Raw genomic sequence first — 19,241 nt, 5'->3', positions numbered from 1 at the left:
GTAAATTACGGAGAAGCAGTGGTAGCCTCTGCCACAGGGGGCACTAGAGGACCCGGCAGGCCCCTGATTTTTATTTTTTTTTTAAATAGGCCATACCTGCTAGAGTAAGCCCAGCAGGTAGCGGGCCCTATTTACTTACCGATCCTTGCTCCTGCTCACGGCTGCCTGGGAAACAGAGGTGGCTATGAGCCAGAGCAGGGATTGGAAAGTGAGGCCGCGGGCCTGCAAACCCCAACAAACACTACTATCATTATACTCTGGAGTCTTTTCAGACCCTAGAGTATAATGATTGGAGACCCAGGGGAGGTGAGGGAACATAAAAACAGTGTTACTTACCTCTCCTGTGCTCTCGCAGTCTTCAGGCCTCTTTGGTGACATCCCAGACATCACGTGGGCCAGGCCAGTGTGATTATACAGCAACACCATGTGATGTCTGAACCAAAATTGAAGAGGGATGAAAGCAGCAGGGACTGTGCTGGAGCCAGGGAGGGGTAAGTAACAGTGTTTTTATGTTTGTATCCTCCCATGGGTCTCCAATCATTATACTCTGGGGACTGAGTATAATAAATGTGTATGGATGGCCCACAATGGAGCATAATACTGTGTGAAGGGTCCACTATGGGGCATAATAGTGTGTGCAGGGGCTACGGTGAGACAATATACTATTTGGAGAGGCCACTGTGGGACATATTTCTGTGAGCAGGAGCCACTATGGGGCATAATACTGTGTGGAGGGGCCACTATGAGGCATAATACTGTGTGCAGGGTCCATGTTTTATCAGTCTTGCTCTACGTCGTTTGGGTCCCCAACAGACCCAAACAATGAAGAGGCGAAGATATTGTGAAACTAGCATAACTTTTTCCATCTCTTTAGTGAGAGATGGCAAAAGTATAGAGTTTAAGAAGCTTTGCACTGACATAAGGTGCTGTAGATTAATAAATATCCTTGTAAGATTCCAAAAATAATGTAATAATATTATTGGAATGGTTGTCGCTTACTCCAGATTCTTCTCTTATCACTAAGATTGCCAAGTTCTTCTTAACATTATTAATTAATAAACTTCCTTGACTTACCATCTCCTAAGAATAAATCTTTAGATTTAGTAAAGTTACATTGAATTGCCTTTTGATATAAGCCAAGACCAAATTGTTCCCGTAACCTCTGTCAGTGGGGTTTATGGAAGCTGAATTTGTATAAACTCTCTCTCTCTCTGTGTTAAACATCCATAGAACATTATTAAATGTCTTGTGGCTCAACCTCTTAATTTTTAAATTAGATTTTAAAGTGGACATTCTCATTAGATGCTTATGTTGTCACTATAATTTTTTTAGGTGAGCAATCACTGGGAAGTTTCAATAATGTTTCAAGTCTTCAAGATTGGTGATGACTTTCACTCTTTCGTACAATGCAGCCACAAAGCCATAGAAAATACTTTTGAAACCCTTACTAACAATATATTTAAACCAGTGGCGTAAGTACTGCCATAACAGCCCACGGCCTTAGGAGGCCCAGAAGGTAATGGGCCCTATTTACTTACAGATCTCTATTCTTGCTCATGGCCAACTCCGCTTCCCCTTCTGCCCTCTAGTGCGCCGTGAGCATCCCAGCGACATGATATAGCATGTATGGGGCCTCCTGTAGGGCATAAGGGAAAGTGGAGGTGGCCATGAGCAGTATTGGGAATTAGTGAGTAAGGCAGTGGGCCTTAACAAGTGTATTTGTTGGGCAAAAGCCCCCAAACACTGCTATTATACTCTGGTGTCTCTTCACAGCACAGAGTTTAATGATCGGAGGCCCAGGAAAGGTGCGCAAACAAACAACTCAGTGTTACTCACCTCTCCTGGGCTCTCACATAACTCCATGCTGTATTCGGGCTTTTCTAGTGATGCCACCACAAGACGGGGATCAAGCCAGCGTTGCAACGCACAATGATGCCGGTACAACTCACATCAGTGAAGTCATTGAATTGGGCCAAGAAAAGCAAGCAGTCAAGGAGAGGTGAGTACTACTGGTTTTTATGTTTGTCTTCTCCCCTAGTCCTCTGATCATTATACTCTGGTATCTCATGGTTAGTGTACCTCAAAAGTTTCAGGTTCTCGTAAACACAAACATTTTCATTATTTGCAATAAACATCATAGGTACCACAATGTGACACCATATTGTGTAGAGGGACCATTATGATAGACATAATACTGTGTGGAGGGATCGCTATGGAACATTATACTGTGTGAAGGGGTCGTATTATACTGTGTGCAGGGGTCACTATGGGATATTATACTGTGTGCAGGGGCCACTATGGGATATTATACTGTCTGGAGGTCACTTTGGGACATTGTAGTATGTGTAAATGGGATGTTATACTACTGTGGGTGGAATGAAAGGAGGTGCTATGTCGTGAGGGGGACCACATCAAATGTTTCTTATGTGGCTTAGTCTTTGTTAGTTGCGCCCCTGATTTAAACTTTCAATTTTTCCTTTACAATTTTCTATTGATTATAATTTTTTTGTGGAAACTTTACAGTGCCAACTTTACTATATGGTAAGATTGAAATGCACTGAATTATTGTATGTACATATGCAACTAGCTTTACATACACAAGTTTTACACTTTAAAGCAATTGTATGACTAATTTTAATCTACAGTGGGAGGTAGAGTCTTATGCAGGTCTTCTGGTAGATGTCAAGATGTCACCAGTGATGTTATGTTAGTGGTCATCTCTCCACAAATGGCAAGTCATAGCACTAACATGCACTTTATGAAGAGGTCACCACTGAAGCCTATGACTGGCTGTAGAGGTCACCTAGCAAAAAAAAAGCCTGTAAATAGAAAATGAGACTTGCTGATAACTCTTTTTTCTCAGATTGTACATTTTGTTTGACGGTGAGGTGCTGTTAGAGTGACAGTCAAGTATACAATGATAGGGACCACTCTCGTTTTTAGATACCTTTTTTCTCTTACTACCATGGTCACTTAGTATCTATTAAATTAAACTATTGATGTATTATTTTAAAGTTGAAAAGTCACTCACAGTGATGGAAACAAACTGATGTAATTGGTAATAGAAAAGTAAAATGTGATGCATGTCTTTAAGACTGTCACCTTTGCAAAATTTCATATTATGCCACTGGGTACACTATGCACTTTCCTTATTTGAGCCTCATAAATTTTGTAAGACTTAACGGAATACTTAATCAGTTTGCTGATTTCAGTTGCTGACCAGGGACTCAGTAGATGTTATTGCATATTGGCGTATATGGCTTCTGAGAAATGTAACCCTTCTGTTCCAGGAAACATTTCTAAGCTTTCTACTGGAACTCACATACAGTGACGGAAATAATTATTTGATCCCTGACTGATTTTGTAAGTTTGCCCACTGACAAAGACATGAACAGTCTATAATTTTAAGGGTAGGTTAATTTTAACAGTGAGAGATAGAATATCAAAAATAAAATCCAGAAAATCACATTGTATAAACTTTATAAATGTATTTGAAGAGCTCAACGGAAAAATGGCCTAAGTCCAAAAATCAATATTGTGAGAAAAACGAAATTTAAAGTTTTAGGCTAAAGCAAACGGGCATTATTGTGGAATATATCTATCCAATGTAATCAGCTAATGAACACCGTTAATCCTAATCATAAATTGTATTATTTATTAAAAAAATTGCAGCTTCATGTATAAATATTATTTATTTAATATTATTAATTAATTACTACTTTTATTAAACGATGAAGAATAATAATTACCTGCCTCCCTTTTCGGCGCTAAATATGTGCAAAAGTCGATTTATAGCCTTTTAAACAATAAGACAAAGTTTTTACACTAATATAAACAACAGACCGGAAGTCACGATTTCAATGAAAAAATGACCAACGAGAGTGAAGTAAGTTTGTATTGGACTTAGGCCATTATTCCATTGAGTGTAAATTCTTCTGCATTGAAATATATGGACTTAGGTCATTAATCCTAGGTACCTTGTAAACCCAATGCATAGAACGAGGTACAAAGAAGCTTTCTAGGTAATAATTTGAAATATGACAAAATGTGGACTTAGGCCATTTTTCCGTTGAGCTCTTCATTTGTATTTTGCAGAGAGAAATAAGTATTTGATCCCTCTGGCAAACAAGACTTAATACTTGGTGGCAAAACCCTTGTTGGCAAGCACAGCAGTCAGATGTTTTTGTAGATGATGATGAGGTTTGCGCACATGTCAGGAGGAATTTTGGTCCACTTCTCCTTTGCAGATCATCTCTAAATCATTATGATTTCAGGCTGTCGCTTAGCAACTTGGAGCTTCAGCTCACTCCATATGTGTTCTATGGGATTAAGGTCTGTAGACTGGCTAGACCACTCCATGACCTTAATGTGCTTCTTTTTGAGCCACTCCTTTGTTGCCTTGGTAGTATGTTTTCGGTCATTGTCCTGCTGGAAGACCCAGTCACAACCCATTTTTATTGTCCTGGCAGAGGGAAAACGTATAAAATCAACAAGGGATGAAATAATTAGTTCCTTCACTGTAAATCTATATAATACACTTGGAAAAGATTATAGTGGCCATATATATATATATATATATATATATATATATATATATATATTAAAATTTTAGGGTATAGGGATTAATATTGATTAAGTAATTCCTTTGCTGATATGACAGCCTCCATCTAAAGACTTAACAAAATGAGATTATTGGCAATGAAAGGGTTTCCTATTCATTATATGAGTATCATAGTATCACAGTAGCACATTGAAGTAATTTTTCCTCCTTTCACTCCCATGATTTTTCTGCTGATCTCTCTAATATTGATTACATCTAATTATTCTATGCTCTACTAGCCCTCCTCCTATAATTTTATAGTTCTATTAGATGTCAGTGCTGTTTTATTCGACTAGCAGTATATTAGCACTACAACCAATTGCCTTGAAGCATGCAGTAATAATAACACGTTTGTCCGCTAGCTTAAGCATCACAAAATGGCTCTGTATTCTTCAGCAGCATCATCCTATGTGACATCACCACAGCAACCTCTCCACCTATCATTTATTATAGGCTGGTTGGCTGTCATGTGATGTCAGAAGCTCGCCGAGGTCACAGAGACCATGTGATTCTCCTTCTCTTCTATATCTTAACTGCATATTACTTGTCACAGGGGTCATGTTATTTTGCCCGAGAAAAATCTGTTACAGTTTTGTTAAAAAAACCTAGTTTTAGACAAATTGGGTCTAAACTTATTTGATACCCAAATCAGTTAAGTCATCTTTAATTGTATTATGTATCAAAAAATATCACCATGCTAGTTTTGTTTCTATAGCATATCTTACAGGAAGCACTCTCCATTTGTCTGCTAAACCCAGATGGTGACAAAAACAAGAGTGCAAATAGAGAGCCAAGCACTCAGATTGGCTACAGTAACCCACCCCTGACAGGTCTGCTGACCCAACTTCCTACCTAGCTGATCAGCTGGAGCTTTGGATTGGCTAAGAGTTGCTGTTACAGGCTGATCCCGAAGCTACTCTCCTGGCTTACTTCTATTATATTTAGATCTGACTAGCTAGAAAGATGACAACTATGGCAGTACCATTATTCTTACTCCATTATAAGACAGCAAGAGTTTAGACCAGGGGTCCTCAAACTGCGGCCCGCGGGCCACATGCGGCCCACCAAGCACTTCTGTCTGGCCCCACCGACAACGCCGGCAGGCGTGCATTTGTAATGAAGCTCCTGGGGAGCTCGGGCCAGGCTATGGAGCGCACTTCACTTTACCTATTGGAGGGCACCGCTCCCGATGTCTGTGCGACCTGTGCTGCCTCCGGCCCACTGTTTAAAAAGTTTGATGACCCCTGGTTTAGACTATAGAAACAGTCTCACTATGGATGTCTATATTGAACCAACTTACAGTACTTATTCCAAGAATGTATATCAGATAATTCAACTTGACTATCCAGGCATGGAAGAAGATTCCAACTGACTTCTTATTTTCAGGTTGAAATCTTGTATTGCGCATAACAGCAGGTGAAAAGAGAACTCTTTGCCAGAGCTAAACAAGAGATGACTGTATGCTAAAATGAAGAAGAGACAACACATAAAAGTGCAAACTTTCTGCAATGATAGTAATATGATGTGATATCTCGGTCTGGAATCTTTAGAGTTCACAATAAAACAAGCATTATATCAATGTCCTTAGATGAATCCCATTGTTGGATCCTGCAACCTGAAATAGAAAAAGAGAACATGCAACAATAAACTATAAATAGCAATAATCATTAAATTGACTTCAAATCTTGTAGTTGAAGATCTTGAGACCTGTACTACAAACCAATAGAAAAATATTAGTTCAAGTTCCAAATACTCTACCCCGGACAATCAGATTAACTCCCAATTTCTACAGTTTCAAACGCAAACTAAAGACACATCTTTTCAGACAGACCTATCACAATTTCTAACGTAAACCCTTCCATACTATAATTAGAATCCCCAAAATTTAAGCCTCCTCTGTCCCTGCTACCACATTACCCCACATGATATGATGTCTTTTCAGGCTAACATTATCTGTCCAAGCTCCATCCACATGTTACAGGACACCACTAATGATGGCTCATAAAGTTTTGTTTGTGTAATGACAGTAACCTCTATTACAAAATTGTCTGAATACTGTATAAGCAATACTGCCCCTGCTACCTCTTGTGTCACCCTCTCTACCTCATAGATTGTAAGCTCTTGCGAGCAGGGTCCTCAGTCCCATTGTGTGAAATGACTTTCTTTGTTATGTATCTGTCTGTATTTGAACCCTACAAATTGTACAGCGCTGTGGAATATGTTGGCGCTATATAAATAAAATTTATTATTATTATTATTATTATTATTATTAAGTCTCAATTTATGTAGAAGGACAAGAATTGAGTTCAAAAGAATGAAGTGTATGGCTTGGAGGTACTTTAAAGAAGGGTCTCTCTAAGATGCTCATGTAGAGGTAAAACAGCACAAAGTACTTGTAGCCCAAGCCCAGGTTCATGTTAACATGTATTTATATTACTTTCTAAGGTTCTTGCACAGTATATAATCTCATGATTGAAAAAAACTATACTACAGAAAGAAGTTTTTGCTTTCTTAAAAGTAGCTATTCAGTTGAAACCTATATTTACCCATTTACTTTGTAATCTAGTGCCAACATAGAACGCTGCGTCCAGACTTCGAACACAATGTTGAATCTTTCATTGCCTCTAATATTTCAAAAGGCATATGGTTGACCTATAGTATCTTACAGATACCTCATATGTGGTCAGGAACATTTATTGCCACATTTTATTAAATAATTATATCAATAATTCTACTTTTTATTTTGCTATCCACTGGTTATGACTGATTGTAGTTGTGTGGGGAGTGACATATTCTGCTTCAGCTTTAGGCTACATACAGTCATGAACATTTGTTTTGCTTTACTTAGTATACACGTTCTTGGATAAACTTTGACATTGACAATAATCCATTCTGTCTGAAGAAACAAAACCTGTGCTGTACAGGGATGAAGTCAGTATTGGGTTTCTTTCTTTAGAACAATGTTTACCATAGTCATTTTTCAAGAAAATTAGCTGAGCAAACATTAGAGCAAATCTCAGACCTCTCTGGATTTCCTAAACACAATAACAGTATTTAAAGAGTTGACGCGACTGTAGTGTTTGGTTTCCTTTGTAAAGAATTATCACTTTTTTAAATATTTACATCTTTATGTAAATCATACAAATATCAAGCTCATTAAGAAAACCCACAAACATTGGACTACAACATTACTATAAAAGACAACATATATAGTTTTGTGATCATTTGTTCTCAAAGTTTAGCGCATTAAATATTGGTTGAACACAGTATTTATAGGCAAGTTAAATATCAGATCGTAGATACATAATCGAATGGTTGTCTACGCTTTAGATGACTTCTATTGAAGATGTGTCAAGACCTTGTTTTGTTTAATAAAATTTGGTGCTTTTCTGTTGGGTTTGGTTGGAGTTTTGATCTGGTGGTCTGGAGTCTTGTGGTGTTTTTCTTGCCATTAGGCTATCTGCTTGGGCATTTGGTGTCAGCCTTTTGAGTATACCTGAGGTTCTATGGAGCGAACCTCAGGTGTGGGTCATTATCATTATCCTATGGGACTATCCTGGGGCCTTTTTTAGGAGGAGGGCTGGCTTTCCCAGTTGCCGGTTTTCGTGGTTACCACCTAGAACTCTTGGCTCAGGGCGGAATATTGTTTGATAGGTTTGCAACTGACTAGGAAATGGTGTGAGTGTTGCCTTATGTATGAGTCTGGTTTGTCCCTCCACACTTCAACTTTACCCTGTCCTTCAGTTCTGTTTGCCTGACACTAACTGGTTGTTTGTGAGGTTCTGGGTTTCAGTTTGTTTTGTCCAGTCTTGTGTTAACCCTTTCCTCATCCCTCCACTGTTCCTCTCCTCATTCTCTTGTTACATATTGTGTTGTGCTGCGTGACTGTTGTCCAGCACTTCCCATCCTGTTTTTTGTCTGCAGCTGCACCTTGGTTTCTGTAGGGGTGACCACCTTAGCATCCCCAGTTCCTAACTCTCTTGTAGCTCTTGCCCTATCTGTCGGCTAGGCCTTTGTGTTAGAGAGCCAGGAGTTGTTGGGGTCAAGGCTAGCTTGGGAACAGCTGACCACCATCCGCAGGCAGGGCGTAGCTAGCCACCGTAGCATCAGGGATAGTCTCCTTCCCCTGTTTCTTTTAGCGGTGCAGTCTGCTGTCCAGATTCTGGGTCTGGACATAGACACGAATGTAACAAGATGTTAACCATGCAGGCAGACCAATGATGCAGATATAGCAAGTGGAAGAAAAAAGATTATCCAACAAATTATGAATTTCCGATCCGAGGGGATGGCAGAAAACTTCAGCAGATTACATGCTGGGCATCAATTGTTTGCACAAAAGAATGTGACCAGTTAAGGGACAACTAGTGGGAAAGAAACTGAAAAGACTCTGCTCATACATATGATGCTTCACACTTTATCCAGCACTATTTTAATTGCATCCTGGATATTAGCTTGCTTTTGGTCCCTTTGACCTCTCTCTTTTACTTACATCTAATTTTGAGCTCAGAGATCATGTAGGGACAATGGCATCATGTATCATCAATGAGCCTTGTTGTCAATGTCCCTCATGTGACCCATGAGGCCCAATCACAGATCTCAGCAGCAACAGTGACTTGTGACCAATGTTATCAGTAAGAGATTCAGAAGACACTGGGGGCACCAGGGGCAGAAGACTAGATGCCCCACTGGAGTCCAGGAACCTCTTAAAGTAGTAAACCATCAACTGTCGTTACAAATGTGTTTATCCTTAAATGATTGTTTTATGATCTTAAAAATAATATACTTTGTTGGTGATATGCTATATACCAACCTGTGAACAGACCTCTGCTAGTTGCTTGAAGACTAGACAGGAAGAAAAAAGGAAAGACAAGTAAGAAATTCAAAGAAATTGAAATGACAAAAATGTGATTATTGTTAAATATAAATGTTTGTTTCCCAAACATTAACAACTTGCTATATAGTTGTCTGGCACTGTGTGTAAATGGATCTTTAGTCTAGACTCCAGGCTATGTTCTTAATACTCATTCTCGTTGCCTGTGTACTTGTCTGTTGATAACTTGATGTTTGTGACCTGAAGATTTCTCTGCAGCAGAAGTTTGTACCTACAGTACAGAAAGTATTGAGGCTCTGGAAGTAAATCAGAGGAATCCTTGAGGCTCAGTTCCTCAATCAGTGCCAATCTTATTGAGGCCCCAAAGGTCCACAGCCTGCAATTATTACAGGAACTAGTAGCAGTAGTTACTTAAGTTATACACTTTGATACTTAAGACAGGGAAGCAGGAATGTCATATTCAGTGTTTAGTCATTCATTTTACGAATAAATTATGTGAGAGGAGATTGTGTAAAAAGTAGATAGAGGAAAAAGTGCAGATACATTCATTTTATCCACATTGATCTGAAGTTTGACTTTGCACAGTTGTAAGTACTGTAAACTGGGAGCCATAAAACAGCTTTTGATGAATTATTAAAAAATCATTATGACTAGGAATCCAACATATTTGAAGAATGGCCAGCATTTCATTAAGAGGCTGACTTATTTGATTACAAGTAAGGACATCAAGACTGACAGCCGTGTTTTTCAATCTTGTAAAAATGATGTATGCACCTATTTATTCATCCTAGCTCCTGCCAACCTAAGGTTTAAGTTCTTTCATTTACAATTTTTATTGTATTGCTGTTGCTACAGAATAGAATGTTTAGGAAAGGTTAATTTTTATTTTAGAAATGTTGATGTTTATTAAAGAATGTTTTATATGCAAAGTGTCACAAATAAATATTAAGACGTCATTTTTTAGGAAATAAGTATCTCACCAAATTGACACTAGAAACCTACTGTTAGGCTACATGCACACAATAGTTAAAAAAAATTATATTCAGGATTGGGCCACATTCCCTGGTTCAGGACAAGACACGTTTTTTTTTTTTTTCATACAAATGGTTCTGGGGGACATTTTGAATTTTTGAATTTTTTTTTTTTTTGCTCTTATCACTGGGGCTGATACATTAGCACCAGATAAATGAGGATGTGTAAATAAATAGCCTTGCATCATTGACTACATAGATGATCTGGGTCCTTTAGGACCCAGAAGCTCATGCAGTACCTGGAACCTTGCAGTCATGTTACCATGGGGCCAGAAGTAGAGCCACATCATGGCGGCTCCCCTCGCTGTGTACACAGTGCTCATTGAGCAATTGGGAATGCCTTTTTTTATAGGAGGTGGTACGGCTGTACTTAACATTGTATGGGTCTATTCACACGGAGGAAAATGGCGCTTTATTTGTCGCTGAATTTTCAGCGCTGAAAAAAAGCATCCCATTGACTTCAATGGGTGCCACTAGCTTTTTTTTCACTAGCGGAATTTTCTGAAAATTCTGCTAGTGGGAAAAAAAGCTACTAGAATCCATTAAAATCAATGCGAGGCTTTTTTTTCAGCGCAGAAAATTAAGCGCCAAATAAAGCGCCATTTTCCTCCATGTGTATGGACCCTAAGGACGTATATATATGTCCTTGCAGTGTCCTTATGAGTGGAGTGGATATATAAAGTCAACAGGCAGTCTGGAAGTAGTTAAAGGTAGTGTAAATGTTTTTGCGCTTGTGTAACTTGGATGATATATACTTGTTGTCAAAGACCACCAAATACATTGAGTTATATCATGATCTAGTCAATATTAACTTGACAACATTTTCTTTATCAGTATTTTAAAGTAATTTCTTTGGTAAAAAAATAATTAAAATCTCTTTTGCTGTGGATATTATATTATGTGCTATAAATACTAGTGGCACATCTTATCACTTTCCTGTGTTGAGACTTGGATTGCTTTATGATGTTTTTGTCCTTGAATTGTGTACATTACATCAAGGCTTAAATCTCAGAAAGTAATATGGACTATAGTAATTCACACAAATTCATTACTTTGTCCTTTGTCAGTGGAAAATAATATCAAAGGAACTTTTATACATTCCTAGACAATCTTGTTAGATGCACTTTAGTTTAGGTCTCGGTGGTTACTTAATTAAATCTCTAGGCAAGACTCAGATGAAGAATGGATGTAGTATTTTTCTTCATAATGCCTTTTCTTAAACACCATGAAAAGTATAGTTGCACCCACACAATTTCAGTATTGGAAATGTTCTATGTACCTGCCTCATTTCCTTTTCAGTAATTATTATATCCATTCAAGGTCTAAATTCTCTGAACATTGCATTTGCACCAGAGAATATATTCTTGTTATCTATAGCAGAGGATTACATTTTTTCTCTATAAGTGGATTTAAAGTGGTGTTTCACCTTTTATCACCTTCTGATAAGTCACATTAGACAATACTTATGGACCACATTTATCAAAACGAATGCAACAATTGTCTTTGGTGCCGATAGCTAACTGCATTTTTAATCTTCCAGAATGCTACTATACGTATCATATAAAGCAATGTATAATATTTATAAATAAGCATATGACCATGATTGGATTCTGTTGTTTCTGACCTGTAAATCTGTAGTCATTTACATTATAATACACGTTGATGGTACTTCAAACCACATCTACACAAATCAGAAACATTTTAAGAGGAAACTAAATATGCTAAAGATTTTCAAATACACAATATGGGCATTATGGTCACATTGGTAACTGTATATTACACTCCATTCAGAATATACATCCGAATCTGCAAGTATTTGATAGAATTTGTAAAGATATGTAGCTGTTGACTGAAAAAATGTGCATGGCTGGCTTATGACTAATATTTTGATCATTCGATTATGATCGGCTTTCCCTTTTAAAGTGTACCTACCTGAGTTTTCATCAAAAGGTTGAAATATCTATAGAGCCTTCCTGAGCTATTTGTTTATTGGCAATACAAGCTTTCATACATGCTGTTGTAGCTATTTTTGTGTTGCTATTAGCCCTATTATAGCTGTAGCACATTTGTATTTCGGTCTGCGACAGGAGGCATGTACAATGTAGCCTGCCCATCTATTATTACAACTACTACTTTCTTTACACATAATTCTGCCACAAGTAACTGAACAATTGCAAAAAATAAAAAAAAAACAAAATCTGAGAAATGCCCAAGTGAGCATAAGATAGAAGATTCAGGGACAATAGACTGCAACTCCAGGTTATGATGCCCCTCAAAAGATCCCTAACACAGAAAAAGGTCTGACACAACCATGAAAGTTGCTTGCAGCCTATGATTAATATGCCATCAGTAGCAAGACAAACAGCTGTTTAGAAGTATATAGAAGTACATGGAATCTTCATACACTCTCTGTGCCCAGTGAGAAGCTGAAGATTCCTTTCTGTACAGTGTACAAGCAGGCAAAACTGTGGATAAACATACAGAGGCTGCAAAGATCTACCCCTTTCTCTTTCATGCCCTAGGTTCCCTGCTTGAGCTTGCTGGTTTCTAAAGACAGAACTTCACTAGTAACAGGGAATGAACAGCAAACTAGATTGAAGGGATGCACCTTTTGGACAGAACTTTAGATTTTTTAGACAGAAAACAGCAACAATTTTACATTTTTGATACATGAAAAGTTAATGACCACTTAATAAATGTCTAATTTACATTACTTAAATACATTTGGATCTCTGGGTAACACAGGTAATATAATTCTACAACTAGTTACACAACAGAACCATTACTTTTGCTGGAGCCTATTTTCGGGTTTTCAGACTGTGGATAAAGGAAGAAGGAATATCCAACTGAAAGTAAGTGTAGACAAAATTAGACATCTTTGTTACTGTGAACTTGATGCTTGACCAATTTAAAGCATTGAAGAAAACCTCTTGGTGTAAGATTTCCTATACTCCTACTATCTCAAGGGAACAACTAAACAACACTTCAGTGAGAAGCAGATCAATATTTACAGCTTTAACAGTTCTAAAGCCTGCTGCCTTGCTTCACATAGGAAATGCTTTGGATTCCAGTAGAGTAATGCTGACACAATCATGTGGAAATTCTGCTTATAAGAGACTCAAATTAGGATGCAGATGTGACTGAAATGATGCACAAAATAGCGGAATAAAAAAAAAAATGTTTGCTTGCTATAGATAAGTATATTTTAAAGGAAATAATTTGAAATGTACACATATCACATAACTGAAATATTTCAGTAAAATTATATATATATATATATATATATATATATATATATATATATATATATATATACAGTCCTATGAAAAAGTTTGGGCACCCCTATTAATCTTAATCATTTTTTGTTCTAAATATTTTGGTGTTTACAACAGCCATTTCAGTTTGATATATCTAATAACTGATGGACACAGTAATATTTCAGGATTGAAATGAGGTTTATTGTACTAACAGAAAATGTGCAATATGCATTAAACCAAAATTTGACCGGTGCAAAAGTATGGGCACCCTTATCATTTTATTGATTTGAATACTCCTAACTACTTTTTACTGACTTACTGAAGCACAAAATTGGTTTTGTAACCTCAGTGAGCTTTGAACTTCATAGCCAGATCTATCCAATCATGAGAAAAGGTATTTAAGGTGGCCAATTGCAAGTTGTTCTACTATTTGAATCTCCTCTGAAGAGTGGCATCATGGGCTACTCAAAACAACTCTCAAATGATCTGAAAACAAAGATTGTTCAACATAGTTGTTCAGCGGAAGGATACAAAAAGCTGTCTCAGAGATTTAACCTGTCAGTTTCCACTGTGAGGAACATAGTAAGGAAATGGAAGACCACAGGGACAGTTCTTGTTAAGCCCAGAAGTGGCAGGCCAAGAAAAATATCAGAAAGGCAGAGAAGAAGAATGGTGAGAACAGTCAAGGACAATCCACAGACCACCTCCAAAGAGCTGCAGCATCATCTTGCTGCAGATGGTGTCACTGTGCATCGGTCAACTATACAGCGCACTTTGCACAAATAGAAGCTGTATGGGAGAGTGATGAGAAAGAAGCCGTTTCTGCACGTACGCCACAAATAGAGTTGCCTGAGGTATGAAAAAGCACATTTGGACAAGGCAGCTTCATTTTGGAAACAAAAATTGAGTTATTTGGTTATAAAAAAAAGGCGTTATGCATGGCGTCCAAAAAGAAACAGCATTCCAAGAAAAACACATGCTACCCACTGTAAAATTTGGTGGAGGTTCCATCATGCTTTGGGGCTGTGTGGCCAATGCCGGCATCGGGAATCTTGTTAAAGTTGAGGGTCGCATGGATTCCACTCAGTATCAGCAGATTCTTGAGAATAATGTTCAAGAATCAGTGACGAAGTTGAAGTTACGCCGGGGATGGATATTTCAGCAAGACAATGATCCAAAACACCGCTCCAAATCCTCAGGCATTCATGCAGAGGAACAATTACAATGTTCTGGAATGGCCATCCCAGTCCCCAGACCTGAATATCATTGAACATCTGTGGGATGATTTGAAGCGGGCTGTCCATGCTCGGCGACCATCTAACTTAACTGAACTTGAATTGTTTGTCCAAAATACCTTTATCCAGGATCCAGGAACTGATTAAAAGCTACAGGAAGCGACTAGAGGCTGTTATCTTTGCAAAAGGAGGATGTACTAAATATTAATGTCACTTTTCTGTTGAGGTGCCCATACTTTTGCACCGGTCAAATTTTGGTTTAATGCATATTGCGCATTTTCTGTTAGTACAATAAACCTCATTTCAATCCTGAAATATTACTGTGTCCATCAGTTATTAGATATATCAAACTGAAATGGCTGTTGCAAATACCAAAATATTTAGAACTAAAAATGATTAAGATTAATAGGGGTGCCCAAACTTTTTCATAGGACTGTATATATATATATATATATATATATATATATATATATATATATATATTTAATGGTATATCAATAAAACTAGAACGGTGCAGATTTTCTGAGAAAACTTATACTAAAGAGGTAGAATTATTTTCTTACATTACTATTATTTTATAGCTTAATTCCTATAATAATAGATGTCAATATGTATTGTATTTATGCTGTTTGTGGTAGACTTATAGAGGTTATGTAACTCCTGATATGGCAAGTCCTCTTGTTTAGGAGGACACACATAGGTTAAAATTAGAGATGAGCGAGTACTATTCGAAACTCCCATTTCCAATAGCACGCACCCATAGGAATGAATGGACGCAGCCAAGTCTGCGTGCCGGCCACTTCCATTCATTCCTATGGATGCGTGCTATTCAAAACAGCCGTTTCGAATAGTACTCGCTCATCTCTAGTTAAAATTCAATATAAAAAAGTCAAGATATTGAACAGTTATTGGCATATTTCTTTTTTTTTTTAACCCCTTCCCGACATGCGCCGTAATAGTACGGCGCATGTCGGGTCTGTAACTATGGCGACCGCCCGGGAGCCGGGCGGCCGCCATAGCCGCCGGGTGTCTACTGCTTTAAGCAGTAGACAACCAGCTCTAATGCCTCCGATCGGTCCCCGGACCGATCGGAGGCATTAACCCCTCCGGCGCCGCGGTCATTTTCCCGGTGGCGCATGGGCGCCGCCATTTTGGCCGGGATCGCCGGCTCCTGGAGCATGCTCCAGGGCTGACGTCCCGTTGCCATGACAGCCGGGAGCCTTGTACAGGCTCCCAGGCTTGTCTGCAAAGCCTCTCTTTTGCAGGCTGGTCTATGCAGCCTGCAAAAGAAAGGATGCTTTTTTGCAATGCATTGAAATGCATTAGCATTGTAATACATTGCATTAGTGATCAGACCCCCCTGGGGTTCAACATCCCTAGGGGGTCTAATAAATGCAAAAAAAAAAAAAAAAAAAAAAGTTAAAAAAAATATAAAAAAATATAAAAAGTTAAATTAAATATAAAAGTTCAAATCACCCCCCTTTCCCTAGAACACATATAAAAGTAGTTAAAAACTGTGAACACATGTTAGGTATCTCCGCGTCCGAAATCGCCCGCTCTACAAATCTATAAAAATATTTTTCCTGTTCGGTAAACGCCGTAGTAGGAAAAATAGTCGAAACTGCCAAACTGCTGTTTTTTCACTGTTTTGATTCTGATAAAAATTTGAATAAAAAGTGATCAAAGCAATAACATTTCCCGAAAATGGTAGAAATAAAAAGTACACCCAGCCCCGCAAAAAAAGACGCCCTATGCATCCCCGTACACTTACGTATAAAAAAGTTCCGGCCATTGGAATATGGCGACTTTTAGAAAAAAAATTTTTAACACAGTTTTGGAATTTTTTTTAGGGGTCAAAATGTAAATAAAACCATATAAATTTGGTATCCCTGGAACTGTACCGAAACACAGAATATAAGGGACATGTCATTTTGGCTGCACAGTGAACGCCGTAAAACCAAAGCCCGTAAGAAAGTCGCAGAAATGCATTTTTTCTTCAATTCCACCCCATTCTGAATTTTTTTCCTGTTTCCCAGTACATTATATAGAATAATTAATGGTAGCATCATGAAGAAAAATTTGTCCCGCAAAAATTAAGACCTCATATGGCTCTGGGAGCAGAGAAATAAAAAAGTTATGGGGTTTAGAAGGAGGGGAGTCAAAAACGAAAAACGAAAATCAAAAAATGCCATCGGCGGGAAGGGGTTAAATGTAGATTGTGATCCCCATATGAGGATCACAATGTACATTTTTTTTCCTACCAGTATGGCTTTGTAGAATGGGATGAAATCCACGCAAACACAGGGAGAACATACAAACTCCATGCAGATGTTGTCTCAGGTAGGATTCAAACCCAGGACTCCAGTGCTGCAGGGCTAACCACTGAGCCACCGTGTTGTCCCCAGTTATTGGTATATTTAAAATAACGTTCATGAAGGGGGTGAGGGAAGGGAGACACAGCCAACAGCTAAGCACCAAAAAATCATGGAAACAGGACACACTCACGGTTCCTTGGGTGGAAAAGCTGCTCGGATCTCCAAATTTCCTCCGACCTAGGAAAACAACCTCCGAGAGAATGTCCAACAATGAAGGACGATCCAGCAGACTGTTTTTCCAGATAAAAAGTTTTTTTCTTTACTTTATTAAATAATCTTGATTAAAATATGAAACAGCACCAAGGAATCAGCACGTTTCATGTCTGAACTTTTTTCCTTGGTGCTGTTTCATATTTTAATCAAGATTATTTAATAAAGTAAAGAAAAAAACTTTTTATCTGGAAAAACAGTCTGCTGGATCGTCCTTCATTGTTGGATATTTCAAATAAGGGAATGCTCACATAGCAATATTTCAAGTACATAAAAAACTGTTCTTCTTGTTGCATTTTACAGATATTTTTGACGTGTTTGTTTTTGTTGCAGAAATTGCTGTGCAAACAAAATTCTGAATGGAGTTAGATACTATTAGAAAATATGCCCCAATATTCTATGAAATAAGTGTCCTGCCATAATAAACAGATCACCTCACAATATCACGGTATGCTTTTTATAACATGTAATTCACTGCAGGGTGTATTTAATGTACACATGACATGAATTTGGGGTGAGACTGTGCTTATAACATAAGTTTGAAAGATATAATATTCATATCAACATAAAAACATTGCAAAAGTGAAAGGTCCTTTAGCTGTTACAGCTGAGCAGTAAGATGCGGAGTGGGGGGCTAGGGAACTAGAATGTTTACCAAGATAATTAATACCAGAACACTTACTTCTTATGAAGATATGACTTTAATTCAAGATTAGATTGTGCATCTCCAGAAAAAAAGTAGCTTCAGAACAGTGACCTTAAAGGGGTTGGCCACTTTCAGAACAATATTGACAAACAAATGTACAATAAAAATATAAACAATTTTCCAATATACTTTCTGTATCAATTCCTCACGGTTTTCTAGATTTCGGCTTGCTGTCATTCAGTCTATTACTTCTAGAGGATAAAACTCTGACCATGGTCATGTGATTTATGGTCCATGGTCATGTGATTTACGGTCCATGGTCATGTGATGAGCACACAGGTGCCGCTCGTTACAGTCACAGCACAGTAATCAGACGTCTGCCTGGTAATCAGCTGTGCACCTGTGTGCTCATCACATGACCATGGACCGTAAATCACATGACCATGGTCAGAGTTTTATCCACTAGAAGTAACAGAATGAATGACAGCAAGCAGAGATCTAGAAAACCGTGAGGAATTGATACAGAAAGTATATTGAAAAATTGTATATCTTTTTATTGTACATTTGTTTGTCAATATTGGTCTGAAAGTGGCCAACCCCTTTAAAGGGTCATTCCCATCTTGGCAAATTGAAGCCAAGATCGGGATAACTAAGTTCCAACCCCCTAGGGCTTTCCCATGAAGTCAAGTCTTCTGGACCTTTGTACCACTCCACATTCAAACTGAATGCAGTTTGATGGTTGGCTATCCCATTTATGTCACCAAGAGTGCAGAAGATAGCAGAAAAGAAGCCATCACTAGTCTAGTTCACAATTAACCTGGCTGTGCTCAGGTTGAATGTGAATTGGGACAAAGGACGTGAAGACTTTACTTCATAGAACAACCCCATGAACAGCCAAGCAGTGCTATTCTATGTTGTATCCCTGTAAGGGACTTGCGTAAACAGAACAGCATAACTGAGTTCTACTGCTTCAGTATCTCCACAACATAAACAGTGCTGCTGCATATATCACTAAGGCTACAGGGGTCATGTAATGACATTTAATCTTCACTATTG

The sequence above is a fragment of the Leptodactylus fuscus genome, chromosome 1, assembly GCF_031893055.1.
Source record: "Leptodactylus fuscus isolate aLepFus1 chromosome 1, aLepFus1.hap2, whole genome shotgun sequence".
NCBI classification, from domain to species: Eukaryota; Metazoa; Chordata; class Amphibia; order Anura; family Leptodactylidae; genus Leptodactylus; species Leptodactylus fuscus.
Note: the sequence above shows the minus strand (reverse complement) of the source record.